Here is a 26,041-nt window from a genome sequence, read left to right as displayed (position 1 = left end):
AATATTAGAATCTAACTCATTCAACCCATAAAATCATCTCAGCACTTCTCAAAAGTTTGATAGGAATGGGTTTGCAAAAGATACCTTCAACCCAAGGTTTTGGATTTTAGGCCAACTACGAAACGCAAAGCCATGCACAGCTGAATGGATTCTTTCCAAATATTCACAATCCAGATTTGGCCCATCATTTAACAAGTACGTATTGATGCACTTGATCAACTTGTGAGAGATATTTCCCTCGTCACTGAAAAGTTTAGCAACAGTAAGAGACAATATAATTTGGAAACAAGCTCATACACATAATCAATAGTCCTGCAGGAACTAATTCAAATGTACCTTATGAGTGACCAAATCGCATGTAATCCCTCATCTCTTTTCTAATATTATCAGGGAAGTCTCTAGGTGGGTTTTCCAATAATGAATGAAGCGTTGAAATACAATTCACCAACTCCTTTTTAGATTTAGCCTGAACACTAGCATAATTCTTAAACTCCAAAGCATCATTCTTAAACTTTCACCATTTTTAGGATAAACCTCCAAGACCTTCTCAAAGTTTGAAAGAGAATCTCTGAAATCCCCCAACTTCAGTTGGACTTGTCCCAACCCTATTAATAAATGTTTAAGCGAAAATCAATTACAATAAGAAAAGTAGTAAACACCATGCAACTGATAAAATTAAAATATTGACTGAGCAAATATTGACTTAATATAGTACCATACAGTGAGAAAGTATTAATGAGAATATTTGAAAATTATAATGACCATTGACCACCAATGCAACTCAAATAATGTTTCAAAGGCATATGGAGGTGAGAAATAGTGAGTAAGAGCACGCACCAATCAGGCAAGGTACATATATACCGATATAAAAGGAATTAAAATATTGATGAAACGTGGAACTTGCCCCACCCTAACAATATAGACTGATACTTTATGCTTTTCACACGGCTTCAAGCCAGAAAATATACTTTTCTCTCTATAACAACGATTAAGAGGAAAGAGGTGGTTGAACCTAAAATTTAAAAGTAAAATTTAAATAACGAATCTTATTAATTTTTAAAAGAGAAAAAAAAAATTGATAATCAGATTTCACCATGTCTTACTATTATTACTTCATTTACTTTTAGGGGGTGGATTGGGGGAAGGGCCAAAATGGACTTATCGTTCTAGTACCATTCCGAGATATCCAAGAAGTTTACATATGACTACAATGGTTTATCAAAGGACACTAGTATTCCCTTTACTGGATATTTTGATAACAGTTTTACAAAATGACAGAATCACATCAATATAGTAACATTTATTTATATTTCGTATATATAAATAAGACAAATTAGGATGGGATATCCTACAAACACATACTTGGAATCTGTGAGGAGAAAGTCTGCAAGGGACTTACTCTTCTATAACATGCCCGAAAATGGTGCTTGCAAAACTGAAAGGCCTATTTATCCCCTTAAAAAATGGAAAACAAAAAGGGCTAATCAATCCATGCACCTGACCCAAAAGAGCATGAACATTATCCTTATTTCCATCCAGTACGATTTTAAATGCACCGGATGCCTGTTCCAAGTCACCCTTGGCTAGTAAAAGCTGACCTGTGTACATAAAGTGATTGTTATTATTATTTTTCATTTCTTTCCTTTATTCAAAAGTAGTAGTACAAAGTAAGGATGGATAAAATAATTATAGCCACATTTTATGCCTTGCTCGAGTACAAATCAACAATCTTATACCATTTATATCCCATCAGAAGCCACATCCTCACTAGTTAACTGCTTCCAAACCAAACAACAAGGAACTCAAATGAATCCTATTATTTGGGGTTCTAAGTGACATCATCATTAAATCAGTTTACTGTGTCAATTCAACAAATCAATGTAAGTGATGCTTATTGAGTTACTATGGCTCTCAATGTGAATATAAATATAAATTTGGCATAAGTTGATGCAAGAGACTACGGTGACCAGGCTTGTAAATATAAATTTAGAGCATAAGTTGATTAACAACACCTTTGCCAACCCAAGTAGAAGGCTCGTGAATGTCGATCTTGGATGCTTTATAGTACTTTGTTGCAAAAATAAAATGGTCATCTTTTTTCGCACCCTTGCTCTCACACTTTCCAACGTAACTATGATAGGCCCCAAGAGCATTTAAAATGGCTATCCGGTCATATTTTACATCAGCATAGTACTCATCAATTTGGCCCGTAACTCATTTTACTAATTTGATAGGTAAGAAGAAATACATTACCAGGACTCAATCCTTCCTCCAAAATTTGTTGGAATTGTTCAACGTATCCTTGGTTGAAGTATTCCCTCTATATATTTACCCATAATAAACGGGTTAACAAAATAACTTTATCAATCAAAACAATAAAAATAAAACAGTCAATTGTTAAAAAAAGTAGTAAAGATAGAATCTTTTACCGCAATGATGAGCCAGAGATCAAGAGAAGCTTGTTCAGCTTTAAGAATATCAAGAATATCATTAGCACCAAGAGGTAGTTGATTTAAAACTACTCTTACTTCTTCATCTGAATGTTGTACTAGTATATAAACACAACTCATTCTTGATTACTAGTTTACAAAACCCTAGAATTTTTCTCTACTCTCGTTTTGAAGAAAGCATTGATTAAATTGGTAAAAAAGCATTTTCAATCTGTAAAATTGATTTTTAAACCGGTACTTAAAAACATGTTCCAAATCGAAATCGAGAGAGTCTCACCTCACTAACTTGGGGTTTTATACCTTGAAAATTCTATATTTGGAAGTTGTACTAATCACTAAGGGTGAATAATATCAAACTCAATTCAGTGTAGCAAAAGTACATATCAGAGCTAATACTGCATGCACTCTGCATCCCACAAACTTATCACGATTCTTGAATCTCATAATACATCAAAATCAAGGATATGGAAAATTATTTGAGAGTTATCATCATTGTCCTCAGTATCATCCGCAACCCCTATATAAACCAAAAACATAATTAAACAACTACTCAACACCTTCAATTATCATATGCTTATAAAAGGCAAGTCTAGAAACACTCACAACCGATTATATCATTTACACCAGTAAGAGCCATCAATCTCACAGCCAATTCTCTCTCCTCGGCATCCTGAAGAGCTCTAGCAAATGCCTCGTCACTACTAAACGCAGCCAGATCAAGCTCAACTACTTCTTCATTTTCCTTTTCTTCTAAATTCTCATGAACATCAAATGCATCTTCCTCTTCATCATCATCAGTCTCATTATCATCATCATTTGAATCATCAAAATCTTCTTCTTCAACATAACGTCCATAGTTACTGAACTTCCCTAATCATCACTCCCTTCTACACTATTCATTCTCAACATCATATAAGCCATTTCCTTAAAACACAATAAAATTCACTAACCCTAATTAGTAAACAAAAAAACAATAATTAATTTATTAGTTTTAATTAATTGAACAAACCTGTTCTTGTAAATAAGTACGAGCAAGAGCCATGTCAGCATCGACTTGACTTAAATTGGTAAATGGGGTTCTTGAAGTCTGTCTATTAGAATTAGGTAAATTCGATTCGGGTTCGATTTCTGCTGTAATGGAATTAGGGTTTTCGTTATTATTCGATTTCGATTCGGCATTACTTTATTTACTATTTTCCATCGTGAGAAAGTTTGAGAAAATTGGAAAAGATGAGAAAAACCCAAAATGTTTTCAGAAGGAGTTAGGGTTCTTACAGTGAGAGTGTGTGTGGGCAGAGAAAGAGGGAGGAGACTGGAGAGTGTAGAGGCGGTGAGAGAGAGAGAGAGAGGAGAGAAAGTAAAGTTATGTTTTATATTTCAAGATTTTAATTTGCAACACTTCTCACACGATTTTTAAGCGTTAGCAATTAATTCCTAAAATTCACCTAAATAAAGTAACGCTTTATAACATTGCTAACGCTTATATAGCGTTGGCAACTTGCTAACAGTAAATAACAGTTGCAAAGCAAAAAAGGTCTGTGTTGCAAATATCCTATTATGGTGTAATGTCAAGTAGAAAACTTCTACCTCCTATGTAATCTGATTCAATCCAAACACCAACAACCTTAGGACTTGCACTCCAGTTGCCACTGTAATGCACCCTAATATTTCTGTCTTGTAGTGTATCGTAATCCAATTTGAACTTCTCACTGCAAAAATAAATGTTAACATATTATTAATGGTTTTGTGTTAATAATTACATAAAAGATACTACATAAATAACATTTAGTGTACATAAACACTATGTACATTAAATGTTTCGATCATATGAAAATACTTACAAAACTTTGCTCCAACTTGTTTGCATATCAACCAAATTAAGAACAGTTAATCTCGGTGTTTCTTCTTTGATTTTGTAGAAAACCCTAGGGTTGGTTGATAAAATTCTGGACCCACCCCTAATTCTATCATATAAACTTCCATGAAAGCCTCCAGCTTTAATTTCACCTTCGGTTTCTCCATTCACCTCCATAACCTTCACTAATTCACTAATATTAGTCATTTCAAAACAACCACAACTATCTTCACCACAACCACAATCTTCACTAAAGTTGTCAGAATAATCTTGTTCATCACTGCTACTAACAATGTTAACTATTTTCTTTCTTCTCCTCACCATTACCGTTAACTGAAGATCGAGAACTAGAGACCACATAACACCCTTTATGTTTTTCTGTTCATAAGAACACTCTCCTTAAACTCACGACCACTCCTTTTCCTTCCCCTTTTTTGTTTAATAAAATGGTCAGTTTAGTGGAAGCGTATTTTGGTAACCTCACCTATTTAATTAGGTCATTTTTTTTTTGAGTTTTTTTCTTATGGTTTGACTCGGTCAACTAACTGTTGACCGACATAAGTTGCAAATGTGGAGGGTATCGCAAATGATCTTCAAATGTGGGGGTTATCGCAAAAAAAGATCTTCAAATGTGGGGGGTATCGCTAATTCCCCCATAAAAAGTTGGTGGGGAGGGATAGAGCCGTAGTCACATTCGAGTCACATTGTAAACTGATCCAAGCAAAATCGTGGACTTAAAAGTTGAATTAAAGGCTAAATTTTTGTAGATATGAGCTCCCCACCATGGAGAACATGCTCACAAAAATTCAGCCCATTCAAAGAAGTCTAACCTTAAAACATGCTCACAAAAAATTTGGACATTTCGATGAAAAATTCAAAAATGAATACTAATTTTTACATGGTTAGATATATCCAAATATTAAAAACAATTGTGATAATGATCTTCATAGTGGGGGGATCATCTCCACCAAAAACCAGACATTAATTCATTTGTATGTAGAAAATGTGGCTATAATGTGCGCATAAGAATGTGGCTCTATCCCTTCATATATATATATATATAGGGTAGGCATGGCGATAATTAAACGAAGTGATTCGGATTCGTCTAATCATTTACCATATTCGTATTTTGAGATTTCATAGTTGGATAAGACTTTCAATTTATTTATGTATTTCATGTATTTTATATTATTTTTGGTATACTTACTCCGATCTAGAATATTTGGCAACAAAACAATAACCCATTGAAAGCTACATGCGCAGACAAGGATGTAAACACAGTTGCATATGTTGAACTCGTCAAAGGTAATTCTACCTCAACATGACTTCGTTGAGGCCACTATCTTAAAACAAGACAAAAACGATATAAACGACACATATTTACATGCCCTATATGGTTAAACATTTTAGATACTTAGAAACGACATACATATATTTCATCATTTAGTTGAAGCTAAGTGTCTTCATAATTTGAACCCCGAGGAATTGTAATTTCGAGTCTTGTTGTAACTGCTATCTCTTCATTCATTCTTTCCAAGGCAACATCAAGTTCTACAACATTTTCCTAGGATAAGTAATTTCTCTCTACCTAGGAATTGTGACAACGCTGCACAAGTGTTTAATCTTCCTTGATTTTTATCAACTGTTCGAATATTTTGGCCCTATATAATTCATCCTCCCAAGGAGGTCGAAATACGAAATTGACAATGAAACTTTGCTATCCCATGTTTTCCATCTCTTTTGACTGAAATAAAGGGATAAGCCCCATTGTATATAGGTTGTCTTTATATAGAGTCATATAGAGTAACACGCAACCATCATCTTATTGGTTTCGTGAGATTTCTCTGGAAGTGTGCATGACATCAGTTAAAGTTTGATTGAAAATTCTAGTTTGGTTGTCGATCTATTTAATTGCATGCCTTTATTATGTGGTGTGTATCACAACTCCTTAAGGTTGCATTTTGATTGTTTCAAATTGTATTTTGTGGAGGGTGGAGGATGCATATAGCCATATAGAAGCTTTGTGTACATACACGCAAGATAGAATGTATGCCCAACAAGCAGTAATTAAAGACACCAACATGCATTAGACTTCCTCATATCAAACTTTTAGAGTATGTAGTCCTTGATTTTGGTATAAACTTATAGTTATTTTTCTTTTGCTCAAGTAATTTACGGTGTTCTAATTGATATTCTCACATAAGATGGCTTACTTTCTTTAATGATACTTAAATGAGTTGTTATACACGGTGTTTCGACCCCTACCTACGTGGCAAACGTCCATTAGTAGGGGTCTCTATTTTATTCGTTTAATCGACAGGGCTAAAGCCCAATTTGCAATATCATAGATCAATGTATATGCCCATTAACTCATATGTCAAAGGCTAAACCTTAACCACATGGCTTGCCACTAACGTACATTAATTTATGTCCATATTTGTTTCTTATCAAAGGGATAATTATCAGTTGATAGTTATATTCAATTACAATTACTTAAGTTACAAGAATACTTAAGCTACAAAGAGTCTCTACTTGTAACGCCCCAAGACCCATCACGCATCCCGAGGACGTGGAGATGAATCTCGAGGCGGTCACTATCCCAATTCTATTAAAATTTTGGCAGAGTTTCCTTTGTTTAATCGACGTTTTGTATACGAAAACCTGTCATAAAACATGGACATCGCATAATATCCTTCCAACAACCATATATATGTAAAATCTTAACTTTATACACAACAGTGATGTCCATATACATATCCAAAAATGTTTAAGATTAACTACACTCCAATACATCGGTTATTACATCCAAAATGAGCTAGCTCTCAATATATACAACCAAAGAATGAACTAGACTCTATACAACCCAAAATGAACTTGACTCTGCCCTCGTCAAGCATAGGGGAAACTATCCAAATCCCCATACCCATCATCATCGGTGGTAGGGAAAGTCTCCTCCGCAACTGGCTCGTCTGAAATGTTAATGTAGGATGAGCAAACAACTATGCCCAGTAGAAACGCACATAGCTAATAAATAGACTACTTATAGCAAAACATTTAAAACATGCAGGTTTCCATAATAATATCCAAATATCGTGACTATATAATACATCACTAACTAGCAGAAATCATTTCGACATGCCTCGTTAATATTCAAAATATAGTTTTCACAAACATCATACAACTATTATGGCCGCTGCATCCTATTAGAATGGTGAGGGTACGACTGGTACTCAGCCCCAATCACAGGCATATCTCGGTTCAGTACTTCCCATTGTGAACCATGCACCGTTGTTTTCCTGATTTTACCGGCAGGGAGCTGAAATGTCGTTGTTGTGTTCGTACACACAAAATCCCCAAAGCTTTCAGGGCTCAGGTGGGCCCTGTGACCACGACCCCCATACGGGCTATCACCTAACTTACGGTGGTCAACCGTTCGATGACTGTAGACTGCACAGGATCCTGACACACATCCAGGAGTGGACTAAACTCTCACTCCTCACGTCTAAACCTCATCGAGGTAACATGTAACCTCACATAAGCTAAGCACCATACAGCGTGACACGTACAAACATGGTTATCTAGAAAAGTAGAAAAGGAATTCCCAGACTACATCTAGTGATGCATCCTTTTAAAGATGGCCCACCACCTCGAAAGGTGTACACCACAGTTGGAATCCTAGAGCGAACTGCCGTCTCCGAAAATGCGACAACAGTTCCTTCTTTACAGGAATTCACCAATTCTTTTCCAAATCCCCTCGTGATAAGAATAGTACTATATACTCGTATTACTGGTTATTTCAAAATACTATAATTACATATTTAGTTTTCCTTTTAAACTGTTGGTCCTGTATGTGTGAGTTCCTGGATTTCCAACAATCGAGTAAATACAACCTATGACTCCCAAACGGGCCAGTCATACTAAATGACAACCGATGATTCCCAACCGGTGAATCATCATAAATAACACGAACTATATCCATGGAACAATCCAAAACCTCACACATAGTTACAAACAACCGAGTAACCCTTACCCACATTACAAAATCCATCTCTCTGTCTCCTTAATGAGACAAGAGACGAGAGCCCTTCCCAAAACCAGTTATGCTCTTTTAACAAAGAAAACAATCCACCGCTACCCAGATTTCGCAAACTCAATTTTTCACACAAAAGCTATTTATATCTCTAGTTTTTATCGAGGAAAAATACAATTGCAAAACATGAATAGCACATATACATGCATGGTTGATAAGCAAACTATCTTTTCCAATTTAAAACAATCAAATCATGCATGAAAATAAGCATGCTATATATTGGTATGTAAGTTCCTACCTTAGCAAGCTCCGTTCCCCTCAAGCCCACTTAACCGAATCAAGCCCGCTTAACCGAATCCACTCTTATTTAACTCCTATAATAGCATATACACGTAGGTTATTAGAATTTATCGAACGAATGCGAAATTTTTATCTAACGTAAGTCGAAAAGAATCTCGACGCTAAGAATTTGGTTTCAGGTATCGTTTCCTATAACCATCGGTCAACTGGCTTCTGGCCATTTAAAGCCTCGTTACTCGACGGTCTCTACAGGCTATTTCGAGCCACGACAGGCCCTCCTAACAACGCCAATCATATCACATCCCAATTCCAACTACAACAAATTCCACCCCCTTCAATTCATATTAATTCTATTAATAAAATTAGTGGGTGTTTCTTCTCCTCCACTCCATAATCAACATGACAGTAAACATGGTATAGAACCAACATGAATTTCTCAAAATGGAGTGAATAAACAATAATTCTTACCAAGCAAGTAAAGATATCCCCTTTAGCTTTCTTCGCCACCAATTCGCTAAGCTCTACCTTTTCCAAACAAGCTACTACCGAATACATCACCACCCCATTCAATTAATTTCGTTAACACAACCCAATCCTATCAAAATTAAATCTAAATACGAAATTAAACTCACCTCGTTGTGATACGACGCAATTTTGAATTAATTTTGAAGCTTCACACTTGACTCTAGTGTTTACAAGAGATGGGTTGCGAATTTTTTTGGATATGTATATGGACATCACTGTTGTGTATAAAGTTAAGATTTTACATATATATGGTTGTTGGAAAGGTATTATGCAATGTCCAGGTTTTATGACAGGTTTTCGTATACGAAATGTCGATTAAACAAAGGAAACTCCGCCGAAATTTCAATAGAATTGGGATAGAGACTGCCTTGAGATTCATTTCCACGTCCTCAGGATGCGTGATGGGATACCATTTGGATTAACAAATGCTCCAGCTGCATTTATGGATCTCATGCACCGAGTGATGTGGAAATACTTAGATAAATTTGTTATCGTATTCATAGATGACATATTGATTTATTCCAAGACTAAGGCTGAACATAAGGAACACTTGAGGAGTGTTTTCCAAACATTAGTTGATCATCAGCTTTACGCCGAGTTTAGTAAATGTGAGTTTTGGTTGAATGAAATGAAGTTCTTAGGGCATGTTGTATCGGAGAATGGAATAAAAGTTGATCATTCAAAGATAGAGGCAGTGAATAATTGGCCGAAACCGACGTCAGCGACGGAAATCAGAAGTTTCTTGGGATTTGTAGGTTATTACCGTCGTTTTGTAGAAGGATTCTCTAGCATAGCGTCGTCCTTAACTAAATTGACGCAAAAAGATGTGAAGTTTGAATGGACGGAGGCATGCGAAAAAGCCTTCCAAGAACTGAAAACTCGATTGATAACGGCGCCAGTTTTGACTATCCCAAATCTGGAGAAGAGTTATGTGATTTATACTGATGCCTCTAACACCGGGTTAGGATGTGTCTTAATGCAAGAAGGCCAAGTGATAGCGTATGCATCAAGACAATTGAATGCCCATGAGAAGAATTATCCTACTCATGACTTAGAGTTAGCTGCGATTATTCATGCTTTAAAGATATGGTGGCATTATGTGTATGGTGAAAAGTTTGAAATATTCTCTGATCACAAGAGTCCTAAGTACTTGTTTTCGCAGAAAGATTTGAATATGAGACAGAGGAGATGGGTTGAGTACATGGAGGACTATACGTTCTCATTGCAATACCATCCGGGTAAAGCAAATGTAGTTGCCGATGCATTGAGTAGAAAAGCAAGAACATGTTTGTGCGCAGATGATGATGAAGGAGTGGCAATTGCTAGAGTCTGTTGCTTCTTATGGTTTTGAACTCACTGGAAATGGAAGTGGAGATTCTCGGAAGTGCTGTTATTTAGCACAGATGACCGTGACCTCAGAAAACACCTTAGTTCAGGAGATTGTGAATGCCTAGAATACATCGAAGGATAGACCTAGGTACCGAGGATATGTGGAGAATGCCGAGGATGCCGATTGGGAAAAACACGGAGACGAAAGTATCAGATTTAGAAGAAGAATTTGGGTACCTTTTGATCACTCTTTGAGGAATGATATCTTGAGCGAAGCACATAGATCGAAGTATACAATTCATCCTGGCGGTACCAAAATGTACAGAGATCTGCGTCGTCAGTTTTGGTGGCCGGGTATGAAGCGACACATTGCGGAATATGTTAAGAAGTGTGCCACATGCCAATAGGTGAAAGCTGAACACCATAGACCACCTGGTCTTCTGAAACCTCTGGAGATTCCGGAATGGAATTGGGAGAATATAACCATGGATTTTGTATCCGGGTTACCGAGGACCAGTGAAGGGATGGATTCTATATGGGTCATTGTTGATAGGTTGACCAAGTCTGCCCATTTCATACCTGTTAAGACTACTTACTCTGCTGAAAAGCCAAGTAGAATCTACATGTCAGAGATACTGAGATTGCATGGGGCACCATTATCGATAATTTCAGATAGAGGTACTCAATTTACTAGTTCATTTTGGAGAAGTCTTCAAAGGGAATTGGGGACCAAACTGAAATTCAGTACAGCATTTCATCCGTAGACCGATGGGCAATCGGAAAGAGTCATTCAAATCATAAAAGATATGCTTCGGGCTTGCGTGCTTGATTTTGGGGGTAGTTGGAAGACTCATTTGGCGTTGGCTAAGTTTGCTTACAATAACAATTACCAATCTAGTATTGGTATGGCACCGTTTGAAGCGTTGTATGGCAGACCTTGCAGAACACCTCTCTGCTGGACTGAAATCGGAGATAGTATTATGTTGGGGCCAGAGATGGTTAATGACTGCCTCGAGATTCATCTCCACATCCTCGGGATGTGTGATGGGTCTCGGGGCGTTACACTACTCTACCTATATAAATACCAAACTATTTTTCATACAGAACTACGTTCTTGAGACTTGATCCCATCGATAATTTAGGTCTATACGTAGGCAACCGAAAGGTACAGTCTCATCATTCTCCCGATCACCATCATTTTTCTAACTACTTTTCGACGTTTTTCATCTCTTTCGTCACCACTTAGTGTTTTCATCATATTTGGTCGAAACATAATTGGCGGCGTCTGCGGTTCTTATTCAAAACCGACGATCACGTTCTACAAAAGTTATGACGAATACTCGACAAGCCTAAGTTCTCGATGCACTTACTGACGATCATCGCGAATGTGAGGTTCAAGGTCAACCTGGCGATATCGGAATACTCCCTCTTATTCCTTTTCAACACCCGATTGCATGCGACCTGGTTACCGTTCCACCGATGCGCCAAATTATTCAGCACGAAGTTATTGCCTCTGACGATTCTTTGTCATCTGTTGCGGATAATGTCAGTCATATATCTCAAGGAACACTTCTTCAAAAGTGCACGAGTGTACGACAAACATAACAACTACTACAAACGTCATCTAAAACGAACCATTCCTCTCGAAGATGATCTTGTATCTGTCACACCACAATGTAACACACGCCAATGACATCGTAGCATGTGGGATCGTTTACGTGGTGAGGATGAGATTCTTGTTGTTCGCAACGTACGTCATCCACAGGTTCTCGAAAATGGTGTCTTATCTGTCACACCACAACGTAACACACGCCAACAACATAGTTGCGTGTGAGATCATTTAAGTGGTGATGATTAGATTCTCATTGTTCACAATGGTTATGGCACAGCCCGAATTTCTAAACAATTAAAAAAAATGAATATTTGAAATATAAATATATCAAACATCACTCGGTTCAATTGTCTAAAAACCCAGGCTATGACGGGGTGGATACAACACATGTCAAAACCTAAAACCCACATCATAAAGAATCAACTTAACAACAAAATAATCTCCAAAAATTCTCTTTATTACTTTATAAAAAGTCTATCTTCCATCCCAATAAAATATCAAACCACTCTAAGAATAACAGGTCTTCAACATCGTATTTTCATGTCATATGAATAGGAAACTACGTTATTACATACTTCCAAAAGATCAGACCTAATAAAATAAACTCCCGTACTGCTCCAGAACAAATCCAAATCAAATGCCGTGGTTCCACTGCCTTCCACCTATGTTCCCAAGAGCACACCCACGTTGCCAAAACAAAGCAAACATGGGTCAGCAAAATGGAATTTGCTGGTATGAGTAGACTAACCACATATAACCATTATCATACTTTAATTATCCAAACAATCACGTTATATTTTTCCATAACTTAATCATTCTCAGCTTGGAAGACAGGTAGGTCCATCATTTCAACCGGCATAGTTTCTTCCCAACCAAAACTTCCATTATATTAACTCATTCTAATAACTCGTTTTAATATCTAAATCATTGAATTAAAACTTACCGATATCCACTGCTGTATAAGGGTAGGACCGCGTCCCTATACAAAATGTTATTAAGTCCTACCCTCCTGCAAAAGAAAGTTAGAACTTCTATATAACCTACGTAGATATTATATTAGGTATTCAAAAGTAAACCCAAACACTCGCATAATCAAATAATACAACTAACCCGCAAGGCGAATACCTTAGTTCCTCTCTAGGGCAGTCCAAAGAATCTGGTCATTCATAGCACATTCAATGAATACCCATAGATAAAGCTAACGGGCCATTTATGGCACATTCAATAAATACCCACCTAACATATGACATCAACAATCATAAAACTCAATTCCAAAACTTGAGGCGTGGAGAGTTCTAAAAGAGGTGGTAATTTGTTTACGCATTATTGAACTTTATTGCATATATTATTTCAGAGAACGAAGGAGTATCTAGATTCATGTATTATTATTTACGCGTTATTAATATATCGATGTCTAAGTGTCATAGCGTTGTATAACATAAAAACTCAAATATCACATAGTAGTTAATACACATACACACGTATATATAAAGGTCTTAGCCTAAAGCCAAGCATGCTAATACCCCTAGACTTATCCTAATAGCCCAAATCATAATCCGAGTTAAAAGGTCAAATTGGGTCAACTGGTCAAAGTCAACCCTGGTCAAAGTCAAAGTCGACCAGCCAAGGGTCAACAGCAGTCAACCAGCCCCAAACTCCTCTAACCCAAAAGCCCAAAGTCTTAACCTTTCCATGCCCAACTAAACACTTAAGACCACAAGCCTTCTCAGCCCAAGCCCAAGCCCAACAAAAGAAACGACCAACACTGTGTCTTCTTCTTCTTCTTCCTCACTTCACCAGCGCTTCCACCACTTATGCAGCCACCACCGCCCATCCATATCCAACAAGAACCCAGCGGTTTGGTTCATGGGGAAAAACCCTATGTACCTATACCAACAAATCATAATTTCCTTATACTGTAAAAATCGCGACCTACGCCATTAATGTCTGTAAAAGCTTCCCTTCACACTCTCCAAGATTAATCTCTCCTTCAACAATCAACAATCAAAGCTATAGCCTAAACTTACAACAAAACCAACAAACCAAATTATTCAAACAATCAAAATCATGATGATTTGGTTTTGTTTAGACGCCATTACTGCTCCTCCGAGACTTCAATGACCAATATCAGCGACAACAACAAATCATCACCGATAGACCACCAACAATTTCCAATCAAAACAAAAGAAGTTCAAACTAAAACAATTTTCGACAATTTCCTTACATTGGCTTGGCGGCGCCATTAACGACCTCGTCAGAGCTCTAACGAGTAAACTTCTTAGTTTCACTAGTCAACTTCTAACAGTTCACTTTAAAATCTCAGAGTTCAACAGGGTTAACAATTCACTTCAGAGTTAACAAACACTTCACTTTCAGAGTTTCACGGTTTAATATCAATCGAGCAATATCCTAGCATTTAACAAGTTTTAACGATACAACGACAGTAACAAGGATAATAGTAAAATGCGTAGAAACTGTAGACAGCAAAATTATTTCTTTATACATGTCAAACTCTAGATTCAGTGAAATAGAAAAACTATTCACTGTTTATAAACCGAACAATGAGAAAAATCCTGAAAGACCGAAGTCGACTGTTGCACGAAAGGACAATCTTCCTCGTTCAAAACCTTTTCTTCTTTCAGTAAAACTCCATTTTTTTTTTCTAAAACTCTCGCTGTGTTTTTTTTTTACCAATCCTATTCTGTTTCCTTTCTGTTAAAAAAAACAAAACCCCCAAAATAGGAAAGAAGGTTTATCCCATAAACCCACGTCTCCTATTTCCACTAACACTTATCCTATTTTATTTTATCTATTATCTATTATTATTATTATTAGGAAAATAAAAGAATAAAAACACGGGGTGTTATAGGTTACCTACGAGTTCAAGACAATAAATACGGACTTCGCAATAGTTACTTTTCACAAATCTCAGCAAAGCGTATCTAATTTATATTTGTCCATTGTCGTTTAATAGTGACAATGGTCGTCTTATATTATTTGTTAGTACGACTCTTATATCAGCTGAATGGAGGCATTCTTGCTTTGAGAAAATTGCATTGGACTTGTTTCATGCTGTCAGACGTCTTAAGCTTATTTCAAATAAGGAATAGTCAAAGTTTATACTTATCGAATATCCACTGCGCAAGTTTTTTCGCAATGTCTACGAATTGAGTCGCAGAATGGAAAAATTACCTTAGCGCTTACAATATTGTCTCTGACACTCATTCAGTTAAAAAGAGACAAACTTTGGTTTCGCTAATGGCTTATTTTCTTATCAATGATATTCCTATGTCGAACGTATTACTCGATGAGGAACACATCGATCCCTAATTGTCATTACCTCCCAGGGGCGATGACTTGAAATACTTATCGGATATATCAGCTGATTGTTAGATTTACACCGATTGTTTGCATAATAAGTCTGCCTCTGGTCTTGGTTTTGTCATTTTAAAGCTGAATGAAGACATAATTGGGAGGTCTCTACATTTGGGTTTTGACGCTTTACATAATATGGCCAAGTACGAAACTGTCATTTGCGATATACGCACAACTCTTCAGCTGGGGGCGACTAAGTTATAATTAATTATTCTAAGTTAGTCACTACCCACTTTGAATGATAATATGCAGCTCGCGATTATAGAAAGGGCATTTATTTGGACTTAGTTCAATGAATTGCATGAAATTTTACATCTATCAGTATTATATAGTATCCGTGTTATGATGTAAGACATCCTGATTCTATCGCATACTTATCTGTGAAAAATCAAGTCATCGCTATCATGACAACACTGGATTAACCACTTATGCTGTCAGATGATTCCAATGAACTTGGCACTGATAATGTCTCGGTATTTACCGACGATGGACATGCAGCTGACGATACTCCGAAATTCCTGATGACCAAAAACTCTTTCGCAGTAGCACAAGTCTCAATCCTATCCTTCGTTGTTTGGGCAGAACGGACAATTTACTAGGCCTCGAAGAAATTCATTCAGGACTATGTGAACACCACTCCCGGGGGCAAAGTCTCACTCACATAGCAATGACCCAATGATATTGGTGGCCATACATACCAAAGGATGTTAAGCGTTTGTCCAAAAAGTGTATGCCTTGTCAAAAACATGATATGTGATATGGGTCAAACTTCCCGCGATGAAGCGTTATCCAATCCATAAACTTTGGTTTATTTCCGACAGCCCTGGCAGTGTTCGTTTCTTGCTCATCATAACAAATTATTTTTTACTAAGTGAGCGGACAAAATAGACAAGTTGAACGAAAAACCGGACAAAAATTTGTTAGTCTGTTTCTAGTTTAATAGTTTCTTTTCCATTATTATCTCTGCACTTTCCAAGATTTGGTGATTAATAAAGTCTTTCTTTCACTTCAGTTCTAATGGTATAATTTTGTTTCCATCGCAATATTATTATCGTTACGACAAAATCTGACGAAGTTACTACGTTTAGCTTAGTCAGTCTAAGTTTGAACGCTTTTAAGCTCGCTTAGTTCGTTACTATCGCTACGACAAAATTTGACGACGTTACCACGATTAGCTTCGTCAGTCTAAGTTTGAACGCTTTTACGCTTGCTTAGCTCATTACTATCGCTACGACAAAATTTGACGAAGTTACCACGTTTAGCTTCATCAGTCTAAGTTTGAACGCTTTTATACTCGCTTAGTACGTTACTATCGCTACGAACAAATCTAACGACGTTACCACATTTAGCTTCGTCAGTCTAAGTTTGAACTCTTTTACGCTTGCTTAGTACGTTACTATCGCTACAAACAAATCTGACGACATTACCACGTTTAGCTTCGTCAATCTAAGTTTGAACGCTTTTACGCTCGCTTAGTACGTTACTATCGCTACGAACAAATCTGACGACGTTACCACATTTAGCTTTGTCAGTCTAAGTTTAAACGTTTTTATGCTCACTTAGTTCATTACTATCACTACAAACAAATCTGATGACGTTACCACGTTTAGCTTCGTCAGTCTAAGTTTGAACACTTTTACACTTGCTTAGTTCAATACTATCGCTACAACTAAATTTGATGAAGTTACCACGTTTAGCTTCGTCAACCTAAGTTTGAACACTTTTACGCCCGCTTAGTTCATTACTATTCCTACGACAAAATCTGACGAAGTTATCACGTTTAGCTTCGTCAGTCTAAGTTTGAACGCTTTTGTGCTTACTTAGGTCGTTACTATCGCTAAGACAAAATTTGATGAAGTTACCACGTTTAGCTTCGTCAGTCTATGTTTGAACGCTTCTACGCTCGCTTAGTACGTTACTATTACTACGACAAAATCTGACGAAGTTACCACGTTTAGCTTCGTTAGTCTAAGTTTGAACGTTTTTACGCTCGCTTTGTCTAATTTTGCCAAGTTAAGTTAGCATTGGGGGCGTCTCGTTCTATTTCATTTCAACTACATAAATCGACAACATTGTCAGTTTTCCGTAGGTATGTTATCTGACACAACAACAATATTCAATAGCAAACCCATACTTTATTTTTATTTTTTATTAAAAGAAGTTTTAGCTCTATGGTATTACATTCACACAATTATCTAATCAATTGTCTCTGTCAATTGTCTTATGGTCGCTCGATTAAATCTTCGTTTTCTTCTTCGAAATCTGCATTCGCTTCGCTTAGCACTTTCGGTTAACTATCTTCCACATTCATTATTTTTTCTAAGGCATTGCGCTGCACTTTCTCTACGAAACTTCTGTCAGCTTCTTTAATTCTTCTACGACATTAATTGACCCCTTTCTGTGCGAAACTTTTCTCCGTCGACTCTTTGTGAATATAATTTGCTCGTAATACCGCCGTTTCTCCGTGCGGCAAAAATTCGCATTACTTCAACTTTCTTAGCGTAAACTTTCTCCAGTTTCTTTCTTTTTTCTAAGACATTATGCCGATCTTTCTAAGAGAAATTTTCTGAGTGAAATTTTCCGTCAACTTCATTATTTTTTCTAAGGCCTTCAGCCGATATTTCTGAGTGAACTTTCCGAGTGAAACTTTCTGTCAACTTCATTATTTTTTTTAAGGCATTGGGCCGATATTTCTGAGAGAGACTTTTTGTCGGTTTTTCTAAGCAAAAATTTTCTTCGACTTCTTTATTTCTGCTACGGCATTGCGGCATAATCACCTTGAGCAAAACCTTTCTTCAACTTCTTTATTTTTTCTAAGGCATTGAGATCTTTCCGCTCGAAATTTTTCTTCAATATCTTTTGCTCATAATTCCTCCATTTCAACCTGCGACAAAAATACAAATCTTTTCATCAGTCTTTCAGACTTAACCAAAATTTTAAGATAACTGATAAAAAATACTAACATACCTATTTCATGCTGTTGACAATCATTGACACCGCTTAAAGTATTTTTTGAGCTCATCCACGGTGAACGACACTTTTTCTTTAGCCATTGCTTTTCGAATAGTCGGCCCGACATTCTTTATCATTCTTTCCTTTACAATCTGGTTCTTTTATTTTTCTAGCTCGCGTGCAAGGCCCTTTTTTCTGCACTCGTTTCTTTTTTCAATTTTTTCCCGTCATCTCGACGATTTGTTCTTTAATTCGACACATGTTCGGTTATAATGTGCTTAACTTTGCCGGTGATCTATAGTTCTCCTCGTCTAGCCCCAGCATTAAATATCTCAACCCCACCTATAAGTTTCATTAGCTCAGTATCATGTACAAAACAATAAGAGAAGAAAATCTAACATCATGACTTTCAATGTGCGTTACACTTGGACATATATAGCTTTTTCGATACTTAATTTTAGATTGCCTTGAGGATTGGCTTCAAAGCTTTTTCGATATTGTTTTCGTTGTTGTTTGAGATTCGTAGCTAGTCCATTAGTTTTTTAGGCCTAGCTCGTCCAGTATCTAGCAACACTTGCTTGATTTTCTTCGTTGAATCCTCTTGTCCATATGATGACATGCAAACATTGGTCCAACTTCATTAGACTTCCAAAGCATGTTACATCTACATCCTTAATCTGATCCATTAAGTCGAGAAGATCGGAATCTATATATGTTCTGATAATACTCCTCAGATATTATTATTAGAAAGAAAAGAGGACGTCCGTTCTTCTACAGTATCACAAGGCATAATATATATATATATATAGCTTAGTGAAGCTAAGAAGAAGTTCCCTAATCATGTACAGACACTAATTCCTTTATACAATCCATTTCCTTATACAATCTTTTGGGTACTACAATCCTTTGGGTACTGTGTCCCACATCCCTTAGTTTTTTTGTTTTTGTCTTTTATTGTCTTGGGACCCATTAGTCTATCTCTTTGTTGTTTCTAGTTAATATTATACACTTCTCATTCCTCGTGTTTATATTCTACGCCAAGTAAGGTGTTATCTTGTTTATGCCTCCGTGTTCCAGTACCTTGTGCATTCATGCCCTTTTGTCCTGCACTCCTGCCAATACCTGATTTTACTTATTTAAATCCAATTCTCACATCGGTTTTTGGCCTTGCCGCTTTTGTTATTTCTCGAGCTTGCCTTCTATTCTATTGTTTCATGCATATTAGATTTCCCAAATTATTTCGTTTTACATTGATTCACGCATATTTATCATATTTACCAACCCATTGCATTTTCACATATAACTATTCTTTTAAATTCACAAAACTCCTGGTTATTCTTTTCTCATTACTTTTCCTCGTTGATTTTCTTTTCTCTTCTTTGTCATATGAACTGCGTTCACATACCAAAGAGGGGGCGATGTTTCGACCCCCACCTACGTGGCAAACGTCCATTAGTAGGAGTCTCCATTTTATTCGTTTAATCAACAGGGCTAAAGCCCAATTTTCAATATCATGGATCAATCTACAGGCCCATTAACTCATGTGTCTAAGGCTGAACCTTAGCCACATGGCTTGCCACTAACGTACATTAATTTATGTCCAGATTCGTTTCTTATCGAAGGGATAATTATCAGTTGAGAGTATGTTATATTCAATTACAATTACTTAAGCTACAAGAATACTTGAGCTATAGGAGTCTCTACTCTACCTATATAAATACCAAACTATTTTTCATACAGAACTACGTTCTTGAGACTTAATCCCATCGATAATTTGGGTACATAGGCAACTGAAAGGTACAATCTCATCATTCTCCCAATCACCATTACTTTTCTAACTACTTTTCTATGTTCTTCATCTCTTTCATCATCACTTAGTATTTTGATCATATTTGATCGAAACACATGGGTCATATTGGCTTCTATTTCTGGAACATTTTAATTTACTGTCGTGGAATCTCTATTGGTCTGAATACTTGGATATTGGAATTGAATTTGTGTGATGATTGTGCAAATTCGACCATTACAACACTTGTTTGTGAGTGAAGTCAATGTCTTTTATATAACTTGCTTTGATGGCTTATGTATGACTTTGTGCTGGCTTTGATGGCTTATGTATAACTTTGTACTCTTATATTCTTGTTCAGTACATTTATCTATTAGTTGCTTTTAATGCAACACACATTCAAGGTATTATTTTATTATATCTTAACATATATATTGTCTAATCCGGCCATTCACTATAAATATATATGTCTGCATTAAAAACTTGTTATGCTCATTCTTTTTTCTCTGTTTACTTGGTGTGCATATATAATATCTAATTCAGTTTATTGCCTTTAAGAGACTTGTTACCCTGCCACACACATAGAATCAGGTCTTTTATTTATTGAGCAATCTATTCTTCATCAATGAGAAACAACTATTCCCTTAAAGTACCTAGTGGAAAATAACTATTAAGATATATGAGTTCTTTTATATTAAAGACCTCCAGCTCAACTAGGAGTAGGATGGTATATGATAATAAGTAGTAGTTGTGATCTATCAACCTCAGCTCTTCTGAATGTGTCATTGAGTATGTGAGGAAACGTGTGCCTACTGCACACTGGAGTAAGCAAACCCTGAGTGGAAATTATGAGAAAATTTGTGTTTCGACACATGCTTGTGAGAACCGTACCTATTTAAGGATGCTCTCCAAAGGATCCAGAAATGGCCCTGCTGGTACATTTTATTGTAAAATTTTACTGCATGCATGTAGATGTTTTAATTATTATGTATTTATTAACTTACGTCTCAAAGGAATTAGTTCTTGTTCCCTGTGAAAGAGATATATAGATATCTGAGATTAACTAAAGGAACAAGCCCTTGTTACTAAGTCGTTGTAGTATAAGTGAAGTTTGTGAGTATCCTCTCTAGAAAACTCTCACGAGGCTATAAATCGTCCACTAGGGAATTCCTAGTGGTTTAAGGCCTTGTTGCATATGGTCAATGTAATCGCATTCTACGAAATGAGAATTAGCTTAGACTACACATTTTTGCCCATTTATCTGTTTAGTGTCTCTTTTTCGCTTGAGGACAAGCAAAGTGTTGTTTGGGGGTGGTGTGATAAGCACCCAAAACTGTAATATAAACCACGTAAAGATATTACATATTGGTTAATTATGTGTGTAATAAATGCAAATTAATTGTATTTTTATGTTTTTGCAGATTACGACACATAATGATAAAATTTCAGAAAAAATCAGCATTTTAGCATGGAAACAAGGTGAATATGCTAATTGGAGACAAAGCCTTTTTATCAAGTACAAAGCACGCCCATGGGAAGCTTAAAAAGATCATAATCAATCCCATGAAGCTTGGTCAAAATAGTTAATTCCAGGTCAACCCTGGTCAAATCTTGTAGAAAAATCAACGAAACTTCAAAAAATCATATCTTTTGACTCCGAACTCCGTTTTGGGCGTGTGACCTATCAAAACGATCGGCGCAACAAGATTTACGCAATGGTATATAGGTTCTATCAATTGACTAGACTGGGATTAAAACATGTCCGAACTAAGACAAAGTAAAAATCTAATTACTATTCATCATGATCAAGTAGAAGCTTATGTAATCACCCACTTTCTCCACTTAATAAATTCACAAACCACTCCTAATTATTTATCTTGTAATGGAAATTACTATTCATCCACTTTCTCCACTTAGATTAAATAAATTTCAATATAAAAGTAGATTAATTTGTAACATTTGGATTGAAAATGTAAGATGTAATCTTGGCCACCCATTTCACTCCTTTGTAACTACAAATAGAAGGGGTGGTGCTCTAAATAAATTTGCCAATTTACTTGTGATTTGTGGCCTTGTAGTCCTTTACTCTTTTCTTCTCTCTATTTTAGTTTCATTTTTAGGAAAATAATTATATAGTTTAGGAAATAAGAAACTTCTTCTTCTTTATTTTCATTCTTTTCTAGTTATTTATTTCCTAGGATCATAAGCGCTAAACCCTCCCTTGTGGAGGGTTGATGAAGCTAATGTGAGGAACATGTTTGATTTGTAGTGGTTGGAGTAAATTGCTTAGATAGAACAAGCCTTAGTTTGTATCCTGTCATAATATAATAGTGTACTTCCAAGTTTGGAGATCGGAATGCAAGTTCGAGTAGCGTGCGCGACCCAGGTGACACTGGAACGCATCTTATGCGCTACTCCCTTGTAGTATCAGAGTTTAATTTTTAGATGGCTGGTGTAGAGTAAGACTAGGAGTTAAAGGGATATTCATAGTACGTCCAAGTTTGGAGATTGGAATGCAAGTTCGAGTAATGCGCACAACCCAGGTGACACTGGGACGCATCGCGTGCGCTACTCCCTTGTAGTAACAGACTTTAATTTTTGGATGTCTGGTATAGAGTAAGACTAGGAGTTAAAGGGATATTTCATAGATGAAATATCACTTCAATTCCTTAAACTAACAGGTTGTTCTTAAAGATAAGTTCAACGTGTTTAGGACCACAAGGTTTCCCAAGAGAATAATTCATCTTTATTATCATAATTAACATGCTCAATTCTTAGGTATGGGTACGAATTCTTGCTCAAGTTATACGACAACATGATTTTGTGAGTAAGGTATTGATACACGTGTAGGTTTAGTGTTGTGTTTTACATAACAACAAATTTACATATATTATGACACGTGGCAACATATTCTTATTGCTCGAATATGGTCTCAAGTGTGTGGGTAGGAAGTACCAAAACACGCTTCAAGTCCAAGTCCTGACTAACTCACTTCCTAGGTTCATAAGTGAAATAAGAAAAGGAGGTTCGAAACTGGTTGGAGTAGCAGGTTCGGTGAACTAACTCCTGACTAGGAACTCCAAATCCGGAACTACCAAGTTCAGAACTCCAACTCCCAATCCGAGTTTGAACATGCTTCCTTGTTATTCAAGTCAATAAAGAAGACTTACTAACTTGGAAAACATAATCTTCTAGAAAAGTCTAGATAACACTTAATAAGATATTGTTTTCTAGTTAAACACTAATTACTTAATTCACAAGTAATTATGGGAAACCGACTCTATTCTTATAAATAGAATAGTTGAACTCCGTTTTGAGTTTGATTTCTCTTCACAAGATACGTAGGCAGCCATTAAATAACATGGTTTAACTCATCATCTTCTAGATCTCTTCTTCTTCTTGATTCAATACATCTAATTGTTCCTTGATCATCAACAAAATATTTGTGTTTCTGTATTAGGAAAAATCATTACACAATTGGCACTGTCTGTGGGAAGTATACATAATTGATTTGACTTTTTGGTCGAATTTTTTTTCCGTTCTAGGTTCTCCACCCACCAATTTTTCTTGGGTTTTTTGTTCTTGGAAAAAAAAGATATTTTTTCTTTTCTTCACTTTGATTCAAAATCATGGTTATTATTACAAGAGCCAAGGTGATGAGATCAATAACCCACCTATATATTATTGATAAAAAAACAATCTTGACATAGAGGAGCTCGTCGTTTTTTGCAAGGGCGTGAAGAAGAGCCCAACAATAACACTCCCGAATCTGCTATCACAAGCCAAGCCATCATGGATGATGTGATGGCCGAACATGGATGCCATGATGTTCGTTTGCGTTTTTTCCATGATTACTACCGAATGATGGAGGGACGTTCACCTCCAAGAACGTTGCCTACTTATGAGAACTCGAGGGGGGCAGTTCTTGCCACCAAGTCTCTGCCGTGTTGATGGATGATTTCCCTAGGGTGGAACCTCAAGTTCGTAAAGCCCATGTTGCTTACTTCGATGAGTACTAACTGACCAACGAGATTTAGACTATAATCCAGAACTAGACCCAACCTAGTACTTGAGTTCACACACAACTGACTTCACTTGGTATTCAAGCTCTTAAGGTAATAGACGTGAACTTCTTAACATGTTCCATCGAAGCATTCGACTCTCAAAGTCACCAACAGTTCCTAGAGGACCTTCAGTTCCTAGACAACTCTAAGTTCCTAGAATTCCCACAATTCTGCAATCAAATTCTAGAGGAACTTCCACAAGGTCTTTAGAGTCGAAGCTGAGATATCATCCATATGTAAACTACTAAAGTCTAGGTTTGAGATATAATGGATTCAACAATGAAAAAATATGAGTTCCTGAGCCAACTACTTTTGGGAACTAAAGGGGTAGTTACTAAAGGAACTAAAAAGTTCCAAACGAACTAAGATGAACGAGACTTTCGTTCAATCAGCAATTGAAGGAGATGTTGGAACTCCATTTTCACAACACATCATGAAAGGGTACATCCCTTATGATTTTAAGCCACCAAAATTCTTTATGTTTAATGGCAAAGGAGATCCAACCTCTCATGTGCATAGTTATTGCTAAGTTATGGTTAGTCATTCAAATGAAGACCATTACTTGTGTCGGTATTTCGCTTCAAGTTTGACAGGCTTGACTTTCAACGCCTAGAGGCAGCATTTACGAGTTCAACGAGCTATCTAGGAACTTCATTGCAAAATTTAGTGCAACCAGCCATATACGAAGATCGCAGACGCATTGTTTAACATGAGTATCCAGAAGGATGAGCCTATCAGGGATTTCACCAAGAGATTCAATGAAGTTTAATTGCATTTTGACAATGTCGATGAGACCCTTGCCATTATGGTTTTTTGGGAAGGGGTTGAATATAAATAAGCATAGGAACACAACAGAGTTACAAGTAAAGATCGACAAGTATGCCAAATTGGAGGAGGACCAGTTGGACAGGAGAGCCTATAGGGATGTCACTTCCCCTCATAATAGTGGCAACTCCACTCCCCAATCCAATGACAGGAAGTCTCTGGGACAATAGTAAAAAACGAAGTAGTTTGAGAAGAGTTCTTATAAGGGTAAATCGAAAAGGCGAATGAAAGACTAACAATACGTCAGGAAGTGATAAACTACATGTCTACATCCATTGGACAGCGAATTTACCAATTTGCCTAATCCTTATGAGGTCACCTTTGAAGTCAATCAGGAACAAGAAGTTGATGGAGGATCCTCTAGCAATGAAGCCCGGTGCTCTTGGGACTACTAGGAGCAATAATGTGTACCGCTTACAAGCAAAGTTACACTACTATTTATGATACGATTTTGGATCTACTTCCATTACACTAGGGGCAGGATCTAAGTCAATCAATTTTTAGTACAAATTTTATATTTATTTTTTCTAATTTGTTTAAATATTTATTTTTAGTAAAAGTCATACCAATAGCTGAAGTGTGACTTTTATAGAACCTTTACAAAGTAATGTGGAAATTTTAATGGTTTGTTGCTGACTTGCTGTAGTAATTGCGTCGAGTTCCATTTGGAAGTACGAAACTTTCAGATTAGTTATCTTCTTTCAATTTTACAATGTTTAGTATTTGATGTATGGTTATGGTTGTTGTAAGAACCTAAAATCTAAACAAACTTATAATGATAAGAACATTAAGATTACAACCTCAAACTTACTCTTCACTCTTTTTTTTCACTCCTCTCCTTCTTCCTGTGCGGCCTCCTCCTTTTCTCTCCCTATCCTCTTCTTTTTATACCCCTTCCCTTCGTTTCTAGACCGTCCATCTGTCCTCTCATCTGGTGG

At 36.5% G+C, this 26,041-nt stretch overlaps 2 long non-coding RNA genes across 2 annotated transcripts; both read right to left on the bottom strand.

Annotated features, from left to right (window-relative positions):
* Positions 1–408: 408 nt before the first annotated feature.
* LOC147487748 (uncharacterized) lies at positions 409–2,634 on the bottom strand. Its single transcript, XR_015203017.1, has 3 exons — positions 2,430–2,634; positions 2,013–2,320; positions 409–1,598 (listed from the first exon to the last, which is right to left on the bottom strand). It is a non-coding gene; the product is annotated as an uncharacterized LOC147487748 (long non-coding RNA).
* Positions 2,635–2,862: 228 nt separating this feature from the next.
* Positions 2,863–3,989, bottom strand: LOC147487747 (uncharacterized). Its single transcript, XR_015203284.1, has 3 exons — positions 3,726–3,989; positions 3,054–3,374; positions 2,863–2,967 (listed from the first exon to the last, which is right to left on the bottom strand). It is a non-coding gene; the product is annotated as an uncharacterized LOC147487747 (long non-coding RNA).
* Between the last annotated feature and the right edge of the window lie 22,052 nt (positions 3,990–26,041).

This window comes from Coptis chinensis, chromosome 7, assembly GCF_015680905.1.
Source record: "Coptis chinensis isolate HL-2020 chromosome 7, ASM1568090v1, whole genome shotgun sequence".
Classification (NCBI taxonomy): Eukaryota; Viridiplantae; Streptophyta; class Magnoliopsida; order Ranunculales; family Ranunculaceae; genus Coptis; species Coptis chinensis.
This window is presented reverse-complemented; position numbering and strand designations above follow the sequence as displayed.